This window comes from Schistocerca serialis, chromosome 2 (assembly GCF_023864345.2).
Source record: "Schistocerca serialis cubense isolate TAMUIC-IGC-003099 chromosome 2, iqSchSeri2.2, whole genome shotgun sequence".
In the NCBI taxonomy this organism is placed as follows: Eukaryota; Metazoa; Arthropoda; class Insecta; order Orthoptera; family Acrididae; genus Schistocerca; species Schistocerca serialis.
The window spans coordinates 1,152,528,639-1,152,554,806 of record NC_064639.1 but is presented as its reverse complement, the minus strand read 5'-3'; the positions used below and the strand labels follow the sequence as shown (position 1 = coordinate 1,152,554,806).

At 42.1% G+C, this 26,168-nt stretch overlaps 1 protein-coding gene and 1 non-coding gene across 4 annotated transcripts in view; both read right to left on the bottom strand.

Annotated features, from left to right (window-relative positions):
* LOC126456729 (androgen-dependent TFPI-regulating protein-like) overlaps positions 1-26,168 on the bottom strand; it is a 211,502-nt gene that overhangs the window by 85,794 nt on the left and 99,540 nt on the right. The window lies entirely within an intron of this gene.
* Trnat-ugu (transfer RNA threonine (anticodon UGU)) lies at positions 612-686 on the bottom strand. The gene has a single exon. It is a non-coding gene; the product is annotated as a tRNA-Thr (tRNA).

The following is a 26,168-nucleotide window of genomic DNA, read 5'->3' as shown; positions in this document are numbered from 1 at the left end:
AGAAATGCTGTGCCCCATGGCTCGTGCGCCGACTATAACACCACGTTCAACTTCACTTTAATCTTGATAACTTGGCATTGTAGCAACAGTAATCGATCTAACAACTGCGCCAGACACTTGTTGTCTTATATGGGCTTTACTGACCGCTGCGTCGTATTTTGCTTGTTTACATATTTCTGTATTTGAATACGCATGCTCATGCCAGTTTCTTTGGCACTTCAGCGTATGTTAATTAGTCAACGATACACCGATGGAAAAAAAATCGGAGCACTAAGAAAGAATTGTGCGACATAAACGAAAGCTGGTAGACGTGTTTCTACACCCGAAAGATGACGTCTATAGGAATTTTGCGCCTTTAGGGTGACAGTGGGGCTAGTGGCGCCACTATGAGAGTCCAAATCAGCTTGGCTTTTAATACGAGCAGTAATGGTCATGATCTTTTCTTACCTTTGAGAAAGGACGTAGTGAGCTGATGTGTGTGAATAACGTCTTTAAGCAATGACGACGCCATTGTCAACAGCTCACTTAGTTTGAACTAATTTAGGACTATATTAATACCTTCAGCTGCTGACGGGTGTTGATATATATCAACGGGGACAGGCGAAAATGTGTGCCCCGACCGGGACTCGAACCCGGGATCTCCTGCTTACATGGCAGACGCTCTATCCATCTGAGCCACCGAGGGCAGAGAGGACAGTGCAACTGCAGGGACTATCTCGCGCACGCCTCCCACGACACCCACATTCTCACCTTGTGTGTCCACACACTACATTCGTAGTGTCCTACACCGACACACTCATTACTCGTGGAAGGCATTCTTACCGAGTCCCATAAGAGTTCGGGGAATCTGTGTGCATCCGCACAGAAGAAGAAGGTAATGGCCGGTATTGCCAGAACTAGATACTTATATGGGTATGGACATGTCCGAATGAACAGGCACCATATCCATATAAGTATCTAGTTTGAACGATGACGTGTAATGGGGGTACGAGGAGGTAGATGTTCCTTCCGTGATAATGCAGAAAGACTTTGCAGGAATGTAGCCACTGTGCATGACTACTGGCAGTGGTGGTCCCGGAAAGGTGCGTTAGCAAGAAGACCGGGTTCCGGACGGCCAACTGGCGTTAGCGGGAGGAAAGACCATCGTATTCGGTGTGTGGCGATGGCGCATCGTACTCTGTATGCATCAGAAATTCGAGCAGCAGTAGCACCACAGCGGCGCAATGAAATGTTACAGATCGGTTACTTCAAGATCAGCAAGGAACCAGACGCCTTGTAGCGTTCATTCCACTGACCACAAACCACCACAGCTTTTGCAGCATCATTGGTGTCGAGAAAGACCTCATTGGAGGGCAGGGTGGAGATCTGATGTGTTTCATTCTTCTCCACGTCTGAGTCTTCTAGCCATAGATGTTTCTGGTGTTCTCTGACACCTGATAGATCTCTTACTTTCAAGAAGAACTGCATAAACTGCAAGTCAAAAGTCTGCACAACCAGCTGCGGAAAGAGGCTGGATCGCAGTGAGGTATTCAGCGTGAAACCATACGAACTTCTGCAATGACACTATGCTATTCTGCGGCAGAATACGCATGTCGTCTTTTGTATAATGCTACACATGTCAAAAAGTGGACATAGTCCTCTGTGACACTTGTAGAATCGTAAGAGATTGCTTGAAATCCACTCCAGTCGAATAGCTTTACCGCCTCACAGCTGTTTGACGAGAAACAGCTGCAAATAAGGAAAGGAAGACAGTGGAGAAGGAGCGAACCCATCCTTTATATGAACATGAACAGCAACGACGCAAGTTCAGATGGTTCAAATGGCTCTGAGCACTATGGGACTTAACATCTGAGGTCATCAGTCCCCTAGAACTTAGAACTACTTAAACCTAACTAACCTAAGGACATCACACGCATCCATGCCCGAGGAAGGATTCGAACCTGCGACCGTAGCAGTCGCGCGGTTCCAGATTGTAGCGCCTAGAACCGCTCGGCCACTCCGGCCGGCACGACGCAAGTCAAGGAGCAGTTGCCTTAGAACATCAACAGGACTTTAGAACCACTGCCGAAGAAGTTACGTTGCATCTGTGGAGGGCTACTCCCTGTTCGCTGACGCTTCCCGGCGACGCTATGTCCTCTTTAGCATTCGTCGGCTATGGTTCGGCGAGATTTGACGAAACTATCAGTCTTTATACAGTGATTCTGGTAAAGTAAGCTTTAAGAATGACTGTCAGAAAACGGGGAAAGATATTTCAGGAACGACTCAAAAACTTTATTTATTCTGGGCCCACCCCCATTCATACGAAGCAGATGACGGGATTATAGGCAACACTCAAGGTGCACACACGCTGCAGAGTGCCAATGCCCCTCCGTCTCCCAGGGGTATAATGAATACAAAATGTTGCGAGCAATAGGGACCAGGGAGCGTGGACGTATAGAAGTGATGGTTAAGGCGGTAGCTCGCGACAAGCGCGAAATCCGGGTCTAAGTCCCGATCCACCAAAAATTTTCATGTATCATCAATAGGTAATATTTCCATGCTTAACGTAGCTGATGTCGAAAAGAATTCGCAACATATGAATATCGTAAAACTAATACACACACGTAACATTCTCTTACAGTGCGGACATAAAATGAAAACAGTCGCGAAGGTATAGTTGTAGGTGAAGGAAATGACAGATGCTGGTAATCTGAAGTTTGTTTATGATAGAAATTGTTTCTAAAACACTTGTAATGATTTGTAATTAGATGTCGCCCACGTTTGTAAGATAGAATATAAGAAAGCATGAATAGTGACCGGTTACATCTACTTATATACTCCGCTATCCACCAAGCGGTGTGTGGCGGAGGGCATAATTCGCGCCAGAGTCATTCCTCCACCCCCCACCCCCCATCCTGTCTGTTCCACTCGCGGATCGCGCGAGGGAAAAACAACTGTCTGAACGAATCAGTACGAGCTCTAATTTCCCTTATCTTTGAATGGTGATCATTGCGCTATTTGAAAGTTGGTGGTGACAATATATCCTCTACATCCTCGGCGAAGATCGGATTTCGGAATTTAGTGAGCAGCCCCTCCAGTTTAGAGCGTGGTCTATCTAAGTGTGTTCCACTTCAAACTTTCTATGAGATTTGTATCGCTCTCGCGATGGCTAAATGTAGCAGTCACGAATCTTGCCGCTCTTTTTTGGACCTTCTCAATCTCTTGAATCAGACCCAACTGGTAAGGGTCCCATACAGACGAACAATACTCTGAGACTGGACGAACTATTGTATTGTAAACAATTTCCTTTCTTGAAGGACTGCATCGCTTTAGAATTCTACCAATAAACCGCAATCTAGAGTTCGCCTTGCCCGTTACTTGTGTGATCTGATCATTCCATTTGAGATCATTTCGAATAGTCAGACCCAGATATTTGACGGATGTTACCGCTTCCAAAGATTCGGCATTTATTTTGTACTCTTACATTAATGGGGATCTTCGCCTTGTTTTACGCAGTAGGTTACAATTACTAATATTGAGAGATAACTGCCAGTCATTACACCACGCATTTACTTTCCGCAAATCCTCATTGATTTGTTCACAACTTTCGTGTGATACTACTTTCCTGTAAACAGTCTAAGGCCGCTGTCAATACCATCAACCAGATCGTTTACGTAAATCGTAAAAAGCAGCGGACCTATTACGCTGCCCTGGGGCACACCTGAAGTTATGCTTGTTTCTGTTTAAGTCACCCCGCTCAGGACGACATATTGCTTCCCGTCTGTTAGAAAAATTTCTGTCCAACCGCATATGTCATCGCATAGACCGTAAGCGCGCACTTTTTGTAGCAAGCCACAGTGCGTAACTGAGTCGAACGCCTTTCGAAAGTCGAGAAATATGGCATCAGCCTGGGAGCCGGTATCTAGAGCCTGTTGCATATCATGCACAAAGAGGGCCAGCTGTGTCTCGCAATGACCGCTGTTTCCTGAAACCATGCTGGTTTCTGCAGACGAGCTTCTCAGAGTCTAGAAACGTCATTACGTCTGAACACAAAATATATTCCATGATTCTAAAACAAATCAACGACAGTGAAATTGGCCGGTAATTATGTGCATCAGATTTTCTACCCTTGTTATAGATTCCTAAGACCTGGGCCTTCTTCCAGTCCCGTGGAACTTTCCGCTGTTCCAATGATCTTTGATAGGTGATGGATAAGAATGGTGCTATATTTGTAGCATAGTCGACATATAATGTTATGGGGATAGCTTCTGGGCCTGATACCTTCCTGGCGTCTAAGCATCTAACTGTTTTACAATCCCAGATGTAAATGCCTCCGTCCTCAACTAGTGCTCAACTAGTGCGACTGATATATACAAAGCAAAAACATACACGGTTGTGATCTAGGAACAGTTTCTTATAAATTAGTGGGGCGGCACAGTGGTTAGCACATCGGTCTTCGGGAGGACGGAGCTTCATATCTCAGCCCTGACGACGAAATTTAGATTCTCCGTGATATCCCTAAATCGCTTATGGAGAACACCGGGATGGTTCCCGCGAAACGGCGTGGCTGTTTCCTTCCCTGTCCCTCTCCAGCCAGAGCTTGTGCTTCGCTATCGCTATCGCTAATGGCGCCGTCGTCGACGGATTGTTAAATCCTAATTTTTCTTCCTTCAGGTTTTAAGAGCACAGTAGATGAAAATTATTTATCTCCATACATGTCACTATCGGTGACTAGGCATCGTTCCCCTTGGCTGCGACAATGAAAATCGATAATGCCTCTAAATCATGTGTACGCCGCAAATGTGACCGCTACCCCCGTTCGACGTCCACGTCACAGACGGTGGGTGGAAGCACTGGCAGTAAAGGGGATTGTAAAGTGTATCGGGGAGCTGAATAAAAGCGCCGTCGTTGTCGTAACGTCGAAACGGAACGATTTATCTGATGTCCAAAAGGGCATCACCACTGGCTTTCGGGCCAAAGGTGGAAGCGTGTCGCCATGATTGAAGTGTACAGCGCATGGCAAAACGGCGCTATGCAAAACCGGCGCCGAGGCAACTATGGTCGACCACGGGCCGTAGATAACAGGGGTGGGGGTATGGGTACAGGCGATTAGACTTGCAATTGTTGCGCAACTGATTGCCCAAGTCGGGATACCATATGTCTCCTCAACGACTGTTCAGCGACCTCCGCAGCAGGTGCTTGGTCCACGCGCCCATGTTGACTGCTGTTCGTCATCGAAGAAGGCTGGAATTCACACTCCAGTACCGCATCTGGGTGTCCACTGAGCGGTGACAGGTGGTCTTTTCAGATGAACCGCGTTTTATGCTCCATCAGCCAGATGGTCGTTGGCGCGTACAAGTTGAACTGTCTGAAAGCAAACAGCCGGCAACAACCGTCGGAACGGTCTAGGTCAGAGGAGGGGTATTATGGTGCGGGGAAAGTTTTCGTGGCACAAGTATGCCTCTAGCCTTGTATCCTTGGCGACCCTGTCCATCCATACATGCAGCTGGTTTTTCCTCAGCACGACAGCCTCTAAGAGCAAGACAGTGCAAAGTGTCTCACGGCTCGCACTTCACTTGCGTGGTGGCGACGAGCACCTGGATGAGTTTATCGTACTCCAGTGGTCACCAAACTCTACTGCCAGCTAAATAAAAGATTCTATCTAGTAAATCCACTAACTTCTAATAGGCATGTGGTTAGCAGAGGAAAGATTTTGTTGCAAATCAAATAACGTATTTACCTTAATAATGTGACATCCAGTTCAAACATATAAATCGTCATTGACATCCAGTACAAAGGTACGGAACCATGAATAATTTTCAAAGTCGGATACTTCCAGATCGTTAGCCTACGCTAACACTTCAGACCTCTACCCTCCGTCAGTGCTAACTTCCCACATCTAACATCCATCAATGACAGCTGTTCGCCTCCAACTGCCCAACAGTACTTCCATCACTGCTGGCGACTTACTTCCAACTGCCCAACACTACTGGCGATTAACTTGCAACAACGAGTCCGACCAGCCACAGAGTCTCTTACAATGAGCAGTCAGAGATCCAATGCAAAGCGCTACACAGCGCTGCCAACACAGAAGCAGCCCACTTACAGCTTCCTGAACATAAATGACTCTTTTCCCCCACGCCTCGCAGTGGCCCGTGCTGCAAAAGGTAGTTATTCAGGCTATTGACAGGTGACAACATTAATGTCAGTGGATGGCGTAGTAGTCATAAGAAACATAATTAAAAACGTAGCGCCTCCAACCGAGCGAGATAACACTGGACTGAAACTCTGCAGGACGCCGGTTTAAAACTTCAGATATAGTTTTCGGTGAATTCCCTAAATCCCTTAAGGAAAATGGTTCCCTTGAAAAGAACATGGCTCATTTCCTTCCCATCCTCCACTAATACGAATTTAAGCCCCATCTGTATTGACCTCGTTGGCGCCGGGGCCCGTCTTGAATGGAACCAGGAATACAGGGTGTCCTATTCGAAAGAGGCCACACAAATAAACATTTGCATAAATTACACTTAAAGGCTTCACATAAAAATCAGGAAATGAAATGAACATGTCATACCTTGTTCACGGGGTAATAAAGGCGAATAACAAAAGGTGCTGGTTGTGACCACTCTCGACATGTAAACACAGTTGAAAACGACGCTGCAGATTCTAGAATGTTGATGCCAGAACCTCTGGTGTCACTGCCTCTATATCACTGATGATGTTCTCTCGCAAATCTTCCAAGTTGTGAGGTTTGTTTCTTGGACCTTGCCTTTGAGGGCACCCCAGAGGAAAAAGTCAGGTGGGGTTAAATCAGGTGTCCTTGGGCACCACAGTCCTTTCGAAATCAGTCTGCCGGGGAAAAATGATTCGACCTCAGCCATGGTCGCTCGAGACATGTGGCAGGTCGTTTCAGTCCTGTTGGTACCAGCCGAGGGTAAGTTCTTCATCGTCCGACTGGTTGATAATTTCCCGAAACATTTCGATGTAAACTACACTTGTCACAATAGACTCGAAAAAATTGGTCCGATGATAAGACACTGTGTTATTGCACAGAGAACTTCAATCTTTTGTGAATGCAGGGGTTCCTCGACCACTGAATGCGGATTTTCATTACACCACAAACGTGTAATATGAGAGTTTTCATAGCCAGAGAGATAGAACCACTCCACATCACTGAACCATGTGTACTGCAAGATTAAAGGCCTGTTGAAACCAACGGCAAAATTTAATGCGATTGTCGCTGACATTCTGTTCCTGAACAAGTGTTAAACCTGTGTATCCACGTGCCGGCCTTCTTCGCTGCTCTGTTACGAGTGCTTCGTGACATTCCACATTCCTGAGATAAACCTCGAACAGACTTTGCAGGAGAGGCCAACGGTCGGTGTTTCGCGTCAGTCACTTTTTCTTCCGATAATGGCGACCGTGCCCCGCCGTGAAGGTCCAGCACTGTTCCACTGCTCTCCATCTTGTTCATTAACCTTCGTCTGCAGTATTTAGACGGTATATGCTGGTCACGCAAAGGACTTGGAAGAGCAGTTGATCGGAATGGACAGTGTCTTGAAAGGAGGATATAAGATGAACATCAACAAAAGCAAAACGAGGATAGTGGAATGTAGTTGAATTAAATCGGGTGATCCTGAGGGAATTAGGTTAGGAAACGAGACACTTAAAGTAGTAAAGGAGATTTGCTATTTGGGGAGCAAAATAACTGATGATGGTCGAAGTAGAGAGGATATAAAATGTAGACTGGCAATGGCAAGGAAACCGTTTCGAAGAACAGAAATTTGTTAACATCGAGTATTGATTTAAGTGTCAGGAAGACGTTTCTGAAAGTATTTGTATGGAGTGTAGCCATTTATGGAAGTGAAACATGGACGATAAACAGTTTAGACAAGAAGAGAATAGAAGCTTTCGAAATGTGGTGCTACAGAAGAATGCTGGAGATTAGATGGGTAGATCACATAACTAATGAGGAGGTATTGAATAGAATTTGGGAGAAGAGGAGTTTGTGGCACAACTTGACTAGAAGAAGGGATCGGTTGGTAGGACATGTTCTGAGGCATCAAGGGATCACCAATTTGGTACTGGAGGGCAGCGTGGAGGGTAAAAATCGTAGAGGGAGACCAAGAGATGAATACACTAAGCAGATTCTGAAGGATGTGGGCTGCAGTAGGTACTGGGAGATGAAGAAGCTTGCGAAGGATAGAGTAGCATGTAGAGCTGCATCAAACCAGTCTCAGGACTGAAGACCACAACAACGACAACATGCTGGTCACTCAACTGTTCAATAAACATTCGCTGACATGTCTTAATGGACCCAGCAATCCAAAACTGTTTCACAAGAAACTGTAGATTTAGATTTTTACAAAACTGCACAAAAATCACTACAGCACACGACGAGTTTGCAAGGAAAACAGAAAGTATGCACCATTCAGACATAAGGCGTTATCATACTTTGCTTGACAGATGTGTGATCCATATTTGGCACCTAGTTTATTGTGGCAAGGATTGTCTCAAACAATACCGCATTGTTAGGGCTAAATGGCTCTAGAAGCCCATGCACAAGGTAAGCAACTAGAGTAGTTTGCGATGTGCTTGTTTGAGAGTTGAAGGTCAGGGGCCTCTGCCACTCGATCGCCTGTGGAATTTTCTGATAGATTAACGGTGAGCGACTAGAACTCTGACGTCTGCATTTCGCAATCGACAGCTTTATCACGGAAGTTTTAAAACAGTTGTCATAACGCGTGGCCTATTGCTCCACGTGAACTCGACTCTAGACCTAAAAGGTTGCTTATCGGAAGGAAACTTCAGTTCAGATATGAGCGTTTCATGCCATAATAATGTGTGTTTTTAAAAATTACTCGTACTCTTGAAAACTGTCATATGCATTACATCTCTTCTTTGAGAAGCTGAGTTCCAGAGAAAGTCAAAAGCATTCTATCCATATTACCTGTTAAGTGATGACAAATGAATAACTAGCCCGATGGAAGAAGAGAACGTTGAAATTATCACTTAACAGAATAAAGCTAAGGTACTATATCCATTATGTTTAGTAGCTCGTTGAGTGAGGTAAGTAGTTGTAGAGGTCTTGATGAGAAACTTGCGAATGTTCAAAGTAACAGGCGTTAGCCACTGCTACGGATGAAGTTTAAACAGTTAATCATTACTGCTCCAATAAATAATGTGTTTACCATACTATTGTTGCTGGTTTCGATAGTTAGGAGTTGTGGAAATTGTCACGAGTTCCTACATTTAAATTTGGAGCGTGGGCCAGAGTTAATAAGTAAGGCAGGGTCTTCAAAATATTTGGAGGTAAGTACTGGAGATAACTTAAATTGAACATCACAGTTAAACTAATTCTGCGTTTTGTATCATTGCATCTTTTGGAGGGGAAAAATAAGAAATCGACAAACACAACAGTCCGACCACGGAAAAAAGTAATTAACATGTACTAACCAATTATTTATACTTCTTCTTGGTATTATCATAGTAACACAGTTTTCATCGTGACGGGTTTTGAGGACCTATATGCTTTCAGTTTTTACTATTATAATTTGTCAGTTGCAGAAGAAATATTGTAAAATCATCGAAGATTGCAAAAGATCAAGTATACGTGGAACAGTAGTATGATGGAATCCTATAATAATATTAAAATATATTTAATTTTAAGTTTTTTTAATTTCTCCCTTTAAATAACTGTTTGTGCATAGTATAGAGGAAGTGAGCAACTAGGATAATAAAAGTCCAGAGAAAACTTCGACGTTGTGTCCCTTGTTGTGGTGTAGTGGCCATCAAGCAGGAAATTTAAAATCCGCAGATATTAGAAAATAAAGAAGCACTTCTATGATTCGTTAGAATATTTGGAGCCAGGAAAATGAACTCCGATTAATGCTGAAGTCCATATTATACAGGCTTTAAATGTAGCTGATAGAAAACTCAAAAGTTCGTGAAGTTAAATAAAAGTTTAGCGCGGAGTTGTAAAGATAGCATCAACTGAGGAGCAGTCTAAGACCAAGAGCCGTGTCTGGTTTCAGAGTAGTTGCTATAATCCCAATACACAAGAAAAGTGAGGGATTAGTAAGTACCATAATTATGAAAGAAAGTAAACTGGTAGCCATCATAATAGGTAGTGTATCTTACGAAGCAGTCTGACTGTTAATGTATGACTTGACTCGTTCCTTATCTCTAAAGGATTTCCTTCAAGATAAGGTTCACGGAATACGATTCGTGACTGAGTTAATTAATTAATACGTAACAGGCATTTCAATTATGTTCATAACATTCATCTCCGAACAAGGAACTAACTTTTGTAATGAAAGGGGCCTAGGAAGAACTCTTTCCGTTTAGTTTTACTGTTCATCTAGTTATTATCCGTTTTTATTACTCATTTGTGTCACTATCATCGATGCTCATATTTTCAGCTGTCACAATGAAGAAGGAAGGCAATGATGAATACTGACAGAGGTACACACATATTACTGCTGCTGAAGAGTTCAGTCGTATCACGTTGTTTTGTGAGGCTGGTGCAACAACGGTGATTCTTAAACCATGTATGAGACAGTCAGCGTATGGCATTATATAGAAACCAATGACCTCTCATTTAATGTATGGTGGCTGATGGAGTAAACATTTTTATTATAGTGTTTTACAGAAAGTTGCTTTTATTGTAGTCGTAAAACTTGTGCAGCGTTGGTTGTGAGGAAATCCACGTGAAAAAAGTAATATTTTTCTGCGTGGTTTGTATTTAAAATATCAAAACTTTGCTACCACATGTTTCGAAATCACATCGCGTGGCTGAAGATAAGGAGTGACTTCGTTACTAAGCAGATGTGAATGGTCTTTTATTTAACAATATTAATTTGTGATACAAATTCACTGACAATGGTGTTTCAACATCCCTCTGACAGAAGTACGTGCCGAAATCTATGAAACATTAATGATATTGTTTTCATTTTTTCTGCCTATAGCACGAACCTCGTAAATTCTTTATGAACTAATAATGAGTCATATTAAGAGGTTTCCCTCTGATGAAATACAATGGAATATTAGAAATTTACCATCAAAAGGAAAATACCTCAAAGCAATGCAGGAAGCATTTTTTGCATGAATGCTTTGATACTGAGGTCTTTCGAGATGGAAAAACATAAAGCCCGATGTTGTGCCACCAATTCAGAGAAATACACAAGAACTAGTATTTGCATGTCACTATGAAACATGCGGTCTATTTAATATGGACTTCAACCGATTTGATTGCGAAAAACGTTGATGTGTACAAGTTTCAGTCGTGCAATTTCTAGTTTCATTGCGTGTGAAAACACACAGCACACCAGTAGTGGCACTGGCGTCTCTTTTTAAAAAACCGCCGGCCGGTTTGGCCGAGCGGTTCTAGGCGCTATAGTCTGGAACCGCGCGACCGCTATGGTCGCAGGTTCGAATCCTGCCTCGGGCATGGATGTGTGTGCTGTCCTTAGGTTAGTTAGGTTTAAGTAGTTCTAAGTTCTAGGGGACTGATGACCTCAGAAGTTAAATCCCATAGTTCTCAGAGCCATTTGAACCATTTTTTAAAAAAGCACTGGCTGCAGGAAGGGAGCTGTTGAGAGTAGAGGACCCAATGTCTGTCTGCAGCTCGATGAGCATATTATTGATGGCTACCGTGAGTGATAGAGATTCCTCTGAGTCGGGAGCTCGTAACATTGGATGTAAGATTTGTCCAGGAATGGTTACGCTCTGACGCCTGTCCTGCATTCAAGGGCTCCGTAAGTGCACAGTCGACATTCATTTGGAATGCTGCTTGGCACACTTCATCCCTATACAGGGCGGTCCGTTGATCGTGACCGGGCCAAATATTTCACGAAATAAGCGTCAAAAGAAAAAAATTAAAAAAAAAAAAAAACGAAACTTGTCTAGCCTGAAGGGGGAAACCAGATGGCGCTATGGATGGCCCGCCAGATGGCGCTGCCATAGGTCAAATCTATATAAACTGCGTTTTTTTAAAATAGAAACCCCCATTTTTACTACATACTCAGGTAGTACGTAAAGAAATACGAATGTTTTAGTTGGACCACTTTTTTTGCTTTGTGATACATGGCGCTGGAATAGTCACGAACATATGGCTCACAATTTTAGACGAACAGTTGGTAACAGGCAGGTTTTTTAAATTAAAATACAGAACGTAGGTGCGTTTGAACATTTTATTTCGGTCGTTCCAAGGTGATACATGTTCCTTTGCAAACTTATCATTTCTGAGAACGCATGCTGTTACAGCCTGGTTACCTGTAAATACCACATTAATGCAATAAATACTCAAAATGATGTCCGTCAACCTCAATGCATTAGGCAGTATGTGTAACGACATTCCTCTCAACAGCGAGTAGTTCGCCTTCCGTAATGTTCGCACATGCATTGACAATGTGCTGTCGCATGTTGACAGGCGTTGTCGGTGGATCACGATAGTAAATATCCTTCAACTTTCCCCACAGAAAGAAATCTGGAGACGTGAGATCCGGCGAACGTGCTGGCCATGGTATGGTGCTTCTTCGACCAATCCAGCTGTCATGAAATATGCTATTCAATACCGCTTCAACCGCACGCGAGCTATGTGCCGGACATCCATCGTGTTGGAAGTACATCGCGCCATTCTGTGATGCACTGAAACAGCTTGTAGTAACATCGGTAGAACATTACATAGGAAATCAGCATACATTGTACCATTTATATTGGCATCGATAAAATGGAGGCCAACTATCCTTTCTCCCATAATGCCGCACCATACATTAAACCGCCAAGGTCGCTGATGTTCCACTTGTCGCAACAATCGTGGATTTTCTGTTGCCCAGTAGTGCATATAATGCCGGTTTACGTTACCGCTGTTGTTGAATGACGCTTCGTCGCTAAATAGAACGCGTGCAAAAAATCTGTCATCGTCCCGTAATTTCTCTTGTGCCCAGTAGCAAACCTGTACATGACGTTCAAATTCGTCGCCATGCAATTGGTTCAAATGGCTCTGAGCACTATGGGACTTAACATCTGAGGTCATCTGTCCCCTAGAACTTAGAACTACTTAAACCTAACTAACCTAAGGAGGACACACACATCCATGCCCGAGGCAGGATTCGAACCTGCGACCGTAGCGGTCACGCGGTTCCAGGCTGAAGCGCCTAGAACCGCTTGGCCACTCCGGCCGGCCACCATACAATTGCTGGTGCATTGAAATATGGTACGGGTGCAATCGATGTTGATGTAGCATTCTCAACACCGACGTTTTTGAGATTCCCGATTCTCGCGCAGTTTGTCTGCTACTGATATGCTCATTAGCCGCGACAGCAGCTAAAACACCTACTTGGGCATCATCATTTGTTGCAGGTAGTGGTTGACGTTTCACATGTGGCTGAACACTTCCTGTTTCCTTAAATAACGTAACTATCCGGCTAATGGTCCGGACACTTGGATGATGTCGTCCAGGATACCGAGCAGCATACATAGCACACGCCCGTTGGGCATTTTGATCACTAGCTATACATCAACACCATATCGACCTTTTCCGCAATTGGTAGACGGTCCATTTTACACTGGTAATGTATCACGAAGCAAATATCGTCCGCACAGGCGTAATGTTACGTGATACCACGTACTTATACGTTTGTGACTATTACAGCGCCATATATCACAAAGCGAAAATAGTGGTCCAACTAAAACATTCATATTTCTTTACGTACTACATGAATATGTAATGAAAATGGGGGTCCCTATTTAAAAAAAAAACGCAGTTGATATCCATTTGGCCTATAGCAGTGCCATCTAGCGGGCCAACCATAGCGCCATCTGGTTTCCGCCTTCAAGCTAGACGAGTTTCGTTCTTTGTAGTTTTTTCGTTTGATGCTTATTTCGTGAGATATTTGGCTCGGTCATTATCAATGGAGCACCCTGTATATGGATTTCCAAAAAGAGATGGTTTAGTTTGGATAAAAATTCGATAAAAATTTCTCTCTCAAGAGTCTAGCACAGAAACTTTCATGTTTATACGAGTTGAAAAATGTTATTTACGATGATGTTCAGATGAATAATCCGGTGATTGACTATTATTCTGAGGCGGCAAAATGTTACTATTCTGTTTCGTGTAGTAACATCGTTTCATTCCAAGTACTGGATTTAGCAAACGTTATAGAACTTAAACGCTTATTTTATGCGAAGTTGAACATGATAGCTAAAGGGGGAATTCGTTTCTAACAACACGAAAAGCATTTACACGTATATTTTATGAATCATTTGAAAAACAAATGCTTCCCTATCAAACTAATGGGTTGTTCACTAATCCTGTGTGAACCAGATGATATACGATAGAGCAAAGAAAGAAAATTCAGCGTAGAAAAGGTAACCTTGGCGCTTATGAAATTGTGTGCCACAGAACGAACTGTAAATATAAGGTTTCAAACCTTTTCCCCCTTTATATGTCCGCATTTTAAAACGATAACCGCCATGTTGATACTAGATGTTTCACCGAAATTAAATTTACTACATTAAATTACATTTACTACATATTTAATAAAAATTAGTACTTTGCACGAATGTTTACAGTCAGTGATTGATTTCAGGCATAAACGAGAAAAGCTGCAACCATCATTTGCACTTCGCATATGGTGTAATGGCAGGGATTCGGCACTTATGCAATCGGCACGTGTCTTTGATGTTACTTTCCAAGTTCAGTGCGGCAGAGATAGGGGTTACGCACTCCGTACAGTATGTATCTACGATCTAAGTGATTATGCACGGAAGTGTATCACTTGGGACTGAGCAATATTATTTAGCTACGGAGGTAAGTGCGATGCTTTGACCTTTTCTACTCGCTCTCCGTACAAGTATGTGATACCCGTAAAGAAAGAAATATTGACACAGTAAAACGAATTAACTATTACGCAGTATACTAAGAGAATTAATGAATTGCATAGACATACCTACAGTTTTTAAAATTACATTTTTTTCCAAAATACCTGAACTTTTTCATATCGTGATGGAAAACTGAGTCCAGAGATTTTCTGCACTGTAAGTCTTACGTGTTCGGCGTATTCAGTGAAACTGAAAAGTCGCTGATTTGCCACGAATGAGGTCGAGTGTTACTGGTGAGGCACTGATGGAAATCGATCGTGCGTCACAGGCGTCTCCCAGCATTCGCCTTAACTGACTTCGAGAAATCGTGAATAGCCAAAATCTAGATAGTAAGCCAGGGGTTTCAAACCTGATCCTCCAAATGAGCGTGTCTGGTGCTAACAATGCACCACTCGGCACAGTACGACAGTCGCGCGCTTGCTCAGCGGTTGGCGTGTTAGTGCTGGAAGAAGTCTAATAATTATTTGCATACTTTCGATCTTTGATTTTCTTGGACAGCGTGAAAAAAATGGCTGCAGTTTTGTTGCCGTGTACAACGATCACCTGGATCATGCATGGGGCTCGTTTACATATCTAGCATTTCGATAAACGCCAGTTAATTCTGTTTACATACGGCTATCGAAATTCATTGCTTAAGCTGCTCCGTTTGTAACCAACGGTTAGAGGAAGCTGAAAATTATCGCATACCTTCCCACTTATCATTTGACTGAGCAGAGCTTCTGAACTGAATATAACTCGTTTCTAAAAATTTTTATGTGGTGTGCTATCTACTGAAAGCAGCTGTGTATGTCGAAGATAATCTCTGGGCGTAGTCGTCACCGAAAACAAAACAAAAAAAAGCTGTAAGATAATTAGCGGAGATACTTGTAAAAATTCTTAAACCACTCTCATCTACACCGACGTCTGTATCTGATTGGCTACTCTGCAGATAATATTTAAGTGCCTGGCAGAGGGTTCATCGATTTCTCGTTGTTCTGATTTCTCGTATTTTATTATGATGATCATTCTGCCCCTTGTGGTTGGGCGCTAACAAGAGATTTTCGCATTTGAAGGAGAAAGAAGCTGACTGAAATTTCATAAAATGATTTCAAAACTCGTGTATCATATCTGTGACACACTGTCTCCTATTTCGCGATAACATAAAGCGAGTTGCCCTTCTATGAACTTTTTTTGATGTCCTCCATCAGTCCTATCTGGAAAGGATCTCATATGTTCTGCCAATAAAACGCAGTCTTTGGTTCTTCTTCTCCACAACATTATCTGTGTGATCGTGCCAATTTAAGTTACTTGTAATTATTATCCATAAGCATTTAGCTGATTTGACAGCCTTTGTACTTACGTGTTTTGTCGTGCAACCGCAGTCTGACTGATTCCTTTTAGTACTCATATGGATGACCTCACACTTTTCATTATTTAGGATCAATTCTGAAGTATAGCATCATACAGATGTCTTTTCTACATCAGTTTGTAGTTGTTTTTGATCTTCTGATGACGTTAGGAGACGGTAAATGACTGCACCAAATGCAAAAATTCTACGATTGCTGCCCACATTGTCTCCTAAATCATTTATGTAGAATGGTAACAGCAGAATGACTATAACAATTCCTTGGGTAACGCCAAATATGACTTTTGTCTTTCTCGATGAGTCTCCGTCAGCTACTACGAACTGTGACTTTCCTGACAGGAAACCACGAGTCTAATCACGCAAATGAGACAATACTTCATAGGTACGTAGTTTTATTAGAGATCGCTTGTAATAAATCGTATCAAAAGCCTTCTAATGAAGATATACTTGGGTTGCACAAGAACTATATTTTCTGAATCGATGCTGACTATGAATCAATAGATCGTTTTCATCGAAGTAATTCATAATGTACGACACGACTTGTCGGCTCATTTGTGTTTGACGTATTGTGATCCGTTGTCTAGGTTGAAAGTAGGTCATACTACTTTCATTAATCGCACAAACAATGACGCAAGTGGCGCATTGTGCCCTGCACACTTATGAGCGTAAATAATACCAGACGCATCTTGGTCGCGTGAAGTAGCTTCCATAGAACTGTGGCTATTTTATTGGCCACCAGATTAATGGAGTCACTTTCTATATTTGAACTGTTTTCCATCTCACTACGGGAGACCAATACCACGAATGATTGTCGGCTGAAGAAAAACAGGAAGCGGGTGATGAGCGGTATAGCAGCAAGGTAAGGATAATTCAAGATGCACAACAGGGGCAATTTCCGCTGCCTTCTTACAACACGAGACAGCTGTACTCTCCAATGGAGCAAATATTTTCAGTATGTTTTCTGTTTGTAATATCTAGTAATTAATACGTTTTTCCAAATGCGTCTTTCTTAGCAACTGCTTATGTCAGCTCAATAATTGTACCTTTTTACTCGTTGAACACGTAGGGGAAAAGGTTCCGCAATTGAATAACAGGTTGAAAATGTGGTAAAATTATCGTAGTGAAAAACAAACATGCTGCGAATACAGTCAAAAAAATAAAATAAGAAAAAGAAACCAACGCACCACGAAGGAATTATTCGGGGTGGACATCAATAGATGTAATCTACAAATAAACAAACGGTTATAAATCAAGAAAAACTGGATGATCTATTGAAGTGAAAGAGCTTTGTGAACTGAGCAAGTTCGCGATGGTTCAACTTTGGCCAATACGCAAGCAGTTATTCGGTTGGCATTGACTGATGTTCTCCTGAAGGTTTTATTTTTGTTTTTTCTTTTTTTGAGTCATCAGTCTTCTGACTGGTTTGATGCTGTCCGGCACGAATTTCTGTCCTACGCCAACCTCTCTTCATCTGAGAGTAACACTTGCAACCTATGTCCTTGATTATTTGCTGGGTGTATTCCTATCTCCGTTTTCCTCTACACTTTTTACCCTCTATACCTCGCTCTAATACCACGGAAGTTATTCCGTGATGTTCTTACCTTATCAGTCCACATAATTTTCGATATTCTTCTGCAGCATCACGTCTCAAATGCTTCGATTCTCTTTCTTTCCGGTCTTCCCATAATCCATGTTTCATTACCCTTCACGGCTGTGCTCCAGACGTACAATCTCAGAAACTTCTTGCTCAAACTAAGGCAATGTTTGACACTAGTAGGTTCTTTTGGCCAGGAACGCCCTTTTTCCAATTGCTTGTCTGCTGTTTATGTCTTACTTCCTCCGTCCGTCATTGGTTATTTTGCTGTCTTAGCTTCATCTACTTCGTGACCATCAATCCTGATGGTAAGTTTCTCAATGTTCTCATCTCTGCTACTTCTCATTACTTTCGTCTTTCTTCGACTTACTCTCAGTCACTATTCTGTACTCATTAGACTGTTCATTCCATTCAACAGATCCTGTAATCTTGTTCACTTTCACACACGATAGCAATGTCATCAGCGAATCTTAACATCTTTTCACCTGAATTTTAATTCCATTCTTGAATATTTCTTTTATTTCCGTCATTCCTTCTTGGATGCATAAACTGAAAAGTAGAGGCGAAAGACTACATCCCTATCTTACACCCTTTTGTAATCCGAGCTCTTCGTTCTTGGTCTTCCAGTGTTATTATTCCCTCTTGGCTCTTGTACATATTGTATATTACCCGTGTTTCACTATAGCTTTCCTTGTTTTTCTCAGAGTATCGAACGTCTTACGCCACTTGACGCTGTCGAACGCTTTCTCCAGGAGGTCAAATCCTATGAACGAACCTTGATTTTTCTTTACTCTCGCTTCCATTATCAACCCCAACGACAGAATTGACTCTCTGGCGCCTTATCTTTCCTATAGCCTTATCTTTCTCCCCATGAACCATGGACGTTGCCGTTGGTGGGGACGCTTGCGTGCTTCTGCGATACAGATAGCCGTGCCGTAGGTGCAACCACAACGGAGGGGGGTGGGGGTGGGGGGGGGGTAGGGTGGAGAGAGGGGAGGGGGGAGGGGGGAGGTATCTGTTCAGAGGCCAGACAAACGTGTGGTTCCTGAAGAGGGGCAACAGCCTTCTCAGTAGTCGCAGGGGCAACAGTCTGGATGATTGACTGATCTGGCCTTGTAACACTAACCAAAACAGCCTTGCTGTGCTGGTACTGCGAATGGCTAAAAGCAAGGGGAAACTACGGCCGTAATTTTTCCCGAGGGCATGCAGCTTTACTGTATGGTTAAATGATGATGGCATCCTCTTGGGTAAAATGTTCCAGAGGTAAAATAGTCCCACATTCGGATCTCCGGGCGGGCATTACTTAGGAGGACGTTGTTATCAGAAGAAAGAAAACTGGCGTTCTACGAATCGGAGAGTGGAATGTCAGATCCCTTAATCGGGCAGGTAGGTTAGAAAATTTAAAAAGGGAAGTGGATAGGTTAAAGTTAGATATAGTGACAATTAGTAAAGTTCGGTGGCAGGAGGAACAAGACTTCTTGACAGGTAAATACAGGGTTAAAATACAAAATCAAATAGGGGTAATGCAGGAGTAGGTTTAATAATGAATAGGAAAATAGGAATGCGGGTAAGCCACTACAAACAGCACAGTGAACACATTATTCTGGCCAATATAGATACGAAGCCCACACCTACTACAATAGTACAAGTTTATATGCCAACTAGCTCCGCATACGACGAAGAGATTGATGAAATGTATGTTGAGATAAAAGAAATTATTCAGATAGTGAAGGGAGACGAAAATTTAATAGTCATGGGTGACTGGAACTCGACAGTAGGTAAAGGAAGAGAAGGAAACGTAGTAGGTGAATATGGAATGGAAGTAAGGAATGAAAGAGGAAGCCGCCTGGTAGAATTTTGCACAGAGCATAACTTAATCATAGCTAACACTTACTTGGTTCAAGAATCATAAAAGAAGGTTGTATACATGGAAGAAGGCTGAAGATACTGGAAGGTATCAGATGGATTATATAATGGTAAGACAGAGATTCAGGAACCAGGTTTTAAACTGTAAGACATTTCCAGGGGCAGATGTGGACTCTGACCACAATCTATTGCTTATTAACTGTAGATTAAAACTGAAGAAATTGCAAAGAGGTGGGAAATTGAGGAGATGGGACCTGGATAAACTGAAAGAACCAGAGGTTGTAGAGAGCTTCAAGGAGAGCATTAGGGAACGATTGACAAGAATGGGGGAAAGAAATACAGTAGAAGAAGAATGGGTAGCTTTGAGAGATGAAATAGTGAAGGTAGCAGAGGATCAAGTAGGTAAAAAGACGAGGGCTAATACAAATCCTTGGGTAACAGAAGAGATACTGAAATTAATTCATGCAAGGAGGAAATATAAAAATGCAGTAAATGAAGAGGGCAAAAAGGAATACAAACGTCTCAAATATGAGATCGACAGGAAGTGCAAAATGGCTAGAGGACAAATGTAAGGATGTAGAGCCCTATATCGCTAGGGGTAAGATAGATTATACTTACCGGAAAATTAAAGAGACCTTTTTCGAAAAGAGAACCACTTGCATGAATATCAAGAGCTCAGATGGAAACCCAGTTCTAAGCAAAGAAGGGAAAGCAGAAAGGTGGAAGGAGTAAATAGAGGGTCTATACAAGGGCGATGTTTTTGAGGACAGTATTATGGAAATGGAAGAGTATATAGATGAAGATGAAGTGGGAGATATGATACTGCGTGAAGAGTTTGACAGAGCACTGAAAGACCTAAGTCCAAACAAGGTCCCGGTAGTAGACAACATTCCATAAGAACTACTGACAGCCTTGGGAGAGCCAGCCCTGACAAAATCCCAAAGAAATCAGGTGTTGACAGATGTGAAAATTACCGAACTATCAGTTTAATAAGCCATAGCTGCAAAATACTAACACGATTTATTTACAGACGTATTGAGAAACTGGTAGAAGCCGACCTCGGGGAAGATTAGTTTGAATTCCGTAGAAGGAACACGTGAGGCAATACTGACCCTACGACTTATCTTAGAAAATAGATTAAGGAAAGGCAAACCTACGTTTCTAGCATTTGTAGATTTAGAGAAAGCTTTTGACAATGTTGACTGGAATACTCTCTTTCAAATTCTGAAAGTGGTAGGGGTAAAATACAGGGAGCGAAAGGCTATTTACAATTTGTACAGAAACCAGATGGCAGTTATAAGAGTTGAGGGGCATGAAAGGGAAGCAGTGGTTGAGAAGGGAGTGAGACAGGGTTGTAGCCTATCACCGATGTTATTCAATTGTATATAGAGCAAGCAGTAAAGGAAACAAAAGAAAAATTCTGAGTAGGAACTAAAATCCATGGAGAAGAAATAAAAACTTTGAGGTTCGCCGATGACATTGTAATTCTGTCAGAGACAGTAGAGGACCTGGAAGAGCGGCTGAACGGTATGGACAGCGTCTTGAAAGGAGGATATAAAATGAACATCTACAAAAGCAAAACGAGGATAATGGAATCTAGTAGAATTAAATCGGGTGATGCTGAGGGTATTAGATTAGGAAATGAGATGCTTAAAGTAGTAAAGGAGTTTTGCTATTTGGGGAGCAAAATAACTGATGATGGTCGTAGTAGAGGTAATATAAAGTGTAGACTGACAATGGCAAGGAAAGCGTTTCTGAAGAAGAGAAATTTGTTAACATCGAGTGTAGATTTAAGTGTCAGGAAGTCATTTCTGAAAGTATTTGTATGGAGCGTAGCCTTATATGGAAGTGAAACGTGGACGATAAATAGTTTAGACAAAAAGAGAATAGAAGCTTTCGAAATGTGGTGTTACAGAAGGGTGCTGAAGATTAGATGGGTAGATCACATTCAAGTGTCAGGAAGTCGTTTCTGAAAGTATTTGTATGGAGTGCAGCCATGTATGGAAGTGAAACGTGGACGATAAATAGTTTAGACAAGAAGAGAATAGAAGCTTTCGAAATGTGGTACTGAAGATTAGGTGGGTAGATCACGTAACTAATGAGGAGGTACTGAGCAGAAATGGGGAGGAGAGGAATTTGTGGCACAACCTGAGTAGAAGAAGGGATTGGTTGGTAGGACATCAAGGGATCACCAATTTAGTACCGGAGGGAAACGTGGAGGGTAAAAATCGTAGAGGGAGACCAAGAAAGGAATACATTAATGAGACTGAGAAGGATGTAGGTTGCAGTAGGTACTGGGAGATGAAGAAGCTTGCACAGGACAGAGTGGCATGGAGAGCTGCACCAAACCAGTGCCAGGACTGAAGACCACAACAACAACAACGACAGAGTGTAGTTGGGGGTCATCCTAAACAAATATTGGTCATTACGACTTTCAGACGACGTCCAGTGACAGCGGAATGCATTGGTTTGTTCCCCGTTACAAACAAAATGATTTTTAAAGCGGTATTTTACGTGCCTATTCGAAAATCTGTCCTAAGTTAGTCTAGTACGTTATTCCTTTTATCGATACACATTAATGGAGACTGTAAAGCATTAAGAGTTACCAGTACTCTGGCAGCGGCCTTTGCCCAGCTCGCCACCTGTTGTGTGCCGCTCTGCCCTGCACTGACTGCTATCGTGCTAGTCAGTCACCGCTGAAGCACTGTGTATTTTTCGTGTTTTACTTCACCTATTAAAACACGCCGCTACACCGAATATCGCACTAGATTAATCTGCGTAAAGATTCATGGTATTATCAAATTCGTTTGCAGTGATTTCATCAAATCGATTCCCGCTAATCAATTGCTTTTTAAGGTATCCATGAAATTGGTAACTATAACTTTCGTTATCTCTTATATATAACATGGTTAAAACTAAAAGAGATAAGGCAAGAAGCTGCTAGATAACTCAGTTACCATGAAAAAAGCTCAATCTAGAAGTCAGTGTGCGTAAATTTGGCCAAGCTCCCATGCTACTGCAGTCGATAGCATTTCACAGAAATTAAAGCAAACACACTTAACTGCACGACTCTAATGGCTGTCCTCAGTTGTTTCGTCATTCAGATTTCATCATCTAAAGAGATCTTAAATATTAAACAGTACAGGAATATTATAAAATATATTCCTCAGTATTATATTCAGTATAAAAAGAATGCAATCTCCGCTAATGTGTTAAGTTCCTTACTATCGCAAGTTCAGAAACACTAGACACAAGGTTATTCTAAAAGGTCAAGAGAATGTAAAAAAACTGTCAGTAGTTACATTTAACAGACATTAGAATGTATTTGTTCTTACCGTATCCGCAAGTACCCCTGTTCTTCTTAATCGCAACCCTTAATAATTATAGCTGCGGAACTATAGACATGTTTATGCTCCTGCTAGAGTGATACTGGTGTCTCCCTCGATATTTTGAATTTTTTTTTAACATCTGGTAAGAAATGAATCGACAGACATCAAGCTAGCAGAGGTTTTCTAAAATCAATGAAAAGGAATTTGTGTTGAGTGTTGAAGAAAGAATCATAGTGTTTGTATGGAGTACGTAGCACCATCAAGCTACTTTCAAACAGGCCTGACCAACGCATAATTCGAACACGATTTGTTGTTACATATTTTACGCGTGCGCCACCATATTCTGAGGTACGGTAGGTTTGCTTACAACGTGCAAACGTCCTCTACGACAGGTCTGAATTTCGAACCAGAATCTTCCCAATCCGAAACGAAGCAATTGCTGATTATCCAAATCGAGAGTAGGTCACTGAAGTTCCTTAGAAGTACGAGTATTGTAGACGAACTACTGACGTCATTTTACTCCTTTTTATTTTTTTGCCCTTGAGTATCATCATGATCAATCACCCAGACATATAATTTCTTTTCGTATGCAGTAAAGATACGACCATTAAAATTCTCTCTCTCTTTCTCCCCCCCTCCCCCCTCTCTCCTCCTGACTTTTCTCTCTTTCTCCCTCCCCCCCTCTCTCTCTCTCTCTCTCTCTCTCTCTCTCTCTCTCTCTCTCTCACACACACACACACACACACACACACACACACACACACATAAGCTTCCACAGTTTTTTTTTTCTTTTTTACAGGAAACTATTCATTACTGTTTTTCCCTGTTTTAGCCGTCGATTCGGGTAGCCACCTTAAAAACTCGTTTCATTTCATTATATTTTTACTTAATGACTTTTTGTGCTAATCCAAGGAAGCCGTTATAGGCACTGGAATTAAAATTTTAATAAGTTTCTATTCTTAATTTTTTTTCGAAATTTTCTTCTCAGTGTGCTGCGTAACCTGGTAAGCTGTTCTGTTTAGTTATTTACATATACTTAATACGATATGTTACTGACTGCAAAATGAAAATTATTAATTGCTCCATCGAGATTTGTTTGCTTTACTTCATAGCTGCACTTTTGGAGATGAACTGAAAAACGTCACATATGTGGCATTTGTTTGTAGACTGGCTGATAGTACAAGGGTGTTACTGCTCTTGCTTGAATTAAATCCTAACAAGGAAAGGCTCCTTATTAGATTGGCGAGCTGACGAGCTGCCGAGAACCATACGATTAAGCCCTTTAAAGTGTGATGAAGAATATTTACAATTCGAATTTAGTTCTAACCAAATGGATATCAAAAACTTTTATTTATGATCTAATTCCAGTTAGTGCCAACTTAATTAAATAATTTTGATAAAATAACGCAGCTGAGTGGCGATAAACAAATTCATTTATCTCGAGATCGTAATAATACCTTCATAATTAATGTGTATTTCTGTCCAAAGAGTATCAAGATGAGGAAAAACAAAAGAGAGTCAAAACTGAGGGTTTTATTGAGTGAGCAGCTATAAACAACAGGTCTATCCTCGTATGAAATGAAATGAAATTAGCACTAACTACCACTGAACACGTTCCCTTGCCAACATAACGAGCTTCTAAACAGAAAAAAAATGTGTGTCGGAATTGACATTGTGTACAGAGGGAAATTTTATAAGTTATTATTACTGTCAAGGAGTAGGACCAATGCCCCAACCCTCAACCACGATGACCAGGCTATTTTTCACTGAAGAATTTCAAATATCTTCAATATTAATGGATTCAAGTGATTGCACCAAGGTGGTACAATGGTACTAATTGTCTTCAAGGCCGAAAAATGTATAGACCTTGGTTCTCTCAGAGAAGCTTGAATGACGACGACCTTCAAATTGATACGAAGATGTTCATGATCCGACATCCTCAGGAGAGGGACTGGCAAGACAGCAGCTGGAAGTCGGGAAACGAAAAGCCGCGACGGCCATAGAACATTCCCACAATGATCATGATGAGTGAAAATTTGACGGTCATTGCGTAGCCGAACGCGAGTGAACCATTTTGTGATGGCAGTGTCCAGACATCCACCAGTACCGATTTTTACATTATCAGTTCACAACTATCAAAATGGAATATTTCGTTTGTTGTCTTGGTGTAGGTTTGTAGATGTGTTGCAAACCGTCTACATTCGTTACTGAGTAGAGAGTATTCCATGACTCTCTAAGTCTCTAATATGTTTCGTTACTTTTCGCTTTCTTGCGCCCAATTCATACCCGACGCAAGGTAAGCAGGTTGCGTTCATAAATCAGTTACTTTTCTCCCCTGAATTTGTTTTCGCAGTTCGCGTATCTGGCTGCTGAAATTAGAGACATGCGGTAAGTGGTTTCCATGGGAGACTCATATCTTTTTCTGGGCAGAATTCATTCTGGAATCAGATTTTCACTTTGCAGCAGAGTGTGCGCTGATGTCAAACTTTCTGGCATATCAAAATTGTGAACCGGACCGAGACTCGAACTCGGGATCTTAGCCTTTCGCGGGCCAGTGCTGTACCATCTGAGCTACCCAAGCACGACTCACGCCCCGTCCTCACAGCTTTACTTCCGCCAGTACCTCGTCTCCTACCTTCCAAACTTCACAGAAGTGCTAGTTCTGCAATGTTCGCGGAGAGCTTCTGTGAAGTTTGGAAGGTAGGAGACTAGGTACTGGCGGAAGTAAAGCTGTGAGGACGGGGCGTGAGTCGTGCTTGGGTAGCTCAGTTGGTAGAGCACGTGCCCGCGAAAGGCTAAGGTTCGGAGTTCGAGTCTCGGCCCGACACACAATTTGAATCTGCCAGGAAGTTTCAGTATTCATTCCGACTGAAGTCAGATGAACAGTGCTCTGCTACAAGATACCTTGTATAACATACTGCAACCAGTTAAAGTCGTTTGCAAAATACTGGCTCTACCGATTCTTTAGTATAGCTCATCAGTCTGGGACATTTACCAGTTAGGATTAATAGGGGATCCAGAGATGAGCCAAAGAAGAGATACGCCTTTCTTGAAGGGTTCGTCTGGCAAGTACGAGAATATCAAGAAAATGGCTTGAGAAGTATATAGATGTAAATTTGGGTTTAACTTCCAGTGGAGGACCATATTGTAAGACACAGAACGTCAGCTCTAC